Source organism: Halyomorpha halys, unplaced genomic scaffold, assembly GCF_000696795.3.
Source record: "Halyomorpha halys isolate HHAL.00 unplaced genomic scaffold, Hhal_1.1 Scaffold145.1, whole genome shotgun sequence".
In the NCBI taxonomy this organism is placed as follows: Eukaryota; Metazoa; Arthropoda; class Insecta; order Hemiptera; family Pentatomidae; genus Halyomorpha; species Halyomorpha halys.
Genome location: NW_027115461.1, coordinates 917,112 through 918,182, shown reverse-complemented (window position 1 = coordinate 918,182; position 1,071 = coordinate 917,112). Strand labels below are relative to the sequence as shown.

The 1,071-nt window shown below is 40.4% G+C and overlaps 1 protein-coding gene across 4 annotated transcripts in view; it reads left to right on the top strand.

Annotated features, from left to right (window-relative positions):
* LOC106678494 (PTS-dependent dihydroxyacetone kinase 1, dihydroxyacetone-binding subunit DhaK) overlaps positions 1-1,071 on the top strand; it is a gene marked incomplete in the record, with an annotated part of 63,674 nt that overhangs the window by 38,231 nt on the left and 24,372 nt on the right.

Genomic DNA, 1,071 nt, shown 5'->3' with positions numbered 1-1,071 from the left:
TAATAATAATAATAATAATAATAATAATCCAGACCTAACGAACCCGAAGGTTCGATGCCGATACCACCAAACGCTCTCTGCATACATCCTTCCAGTGATGCCCCTCCAAACCCAATTCCACTAAATCAATTTTAACGCAATCCTCCCATCTACGTTTCGGTCTACCCCTCGGACGTTTACCCGTTGGTTCAGTGTTTATTAACATTTTAGAGATCCTTTTCGTTCCGAGATATAACTTTTTAAAATGCAACATTTCATAAGAAATTATGAACTTATAAATGAAGTTATATAAACAAAATGAACATAATCAAACTATCCGTTTAAAAAATAAAATAACATAATGATAAAATGATATAGTCTCTAGACAGATGTACAATATTTACAATCGACCTGAGGATCCCTGAGCCCATTCTATCCCCCACGTGTGAGTATAGTTGGCTGAATCGTCTGTTGAGCTCTTGTCTTTTGAATCTAGTATGTTGGTATGTCCAGGTGAGTCTTTTGTCCAAAATGAATCCGAGGTGTCGCACTGTGTCGGATCTGGGTAGAGGAATATTATTAAGAATAATAGGTGGACAGAAGCTACGGCAGAGAGTGAAAGTCACATGGGTGCATTTCGATTAGTTGACTTTTATCCGCCATTGCTCGATCCGGGTGAGGTGTGGTGTTTGGAGATTGGATGAGGCTGTTACAGGATCGGGATGGGAGGATAGTACTCAGAACCACTGCGAACTCGAAAGGAACGATCTGAGAGGTAGGAGCGGAGGGTAAGGTATAAGGTTTGGGGTAATATGGATTTGAGCTTGAAAAGCAACCCGGAATGCCATACCCGGTCAAAAGCTTGAGCTATGTCCAGAAAGGAACCCGAGCAGTATTGTTTCTTTTCAAGAGCTGAAGAGATATAGTCAACGACTCTGAGACCTTGTTGAACTCTTGAGTGCCTAGGGCAGAATACAAATTGATATGCGGGAAAAATCTGTGATTCAACGATGGATAGGATACGTTTAAGGAGGATTTTTTCAAAAACTTTTGAGAGGATTGGAAGTAAGCTTATTGGTCTATAGGAAGCAG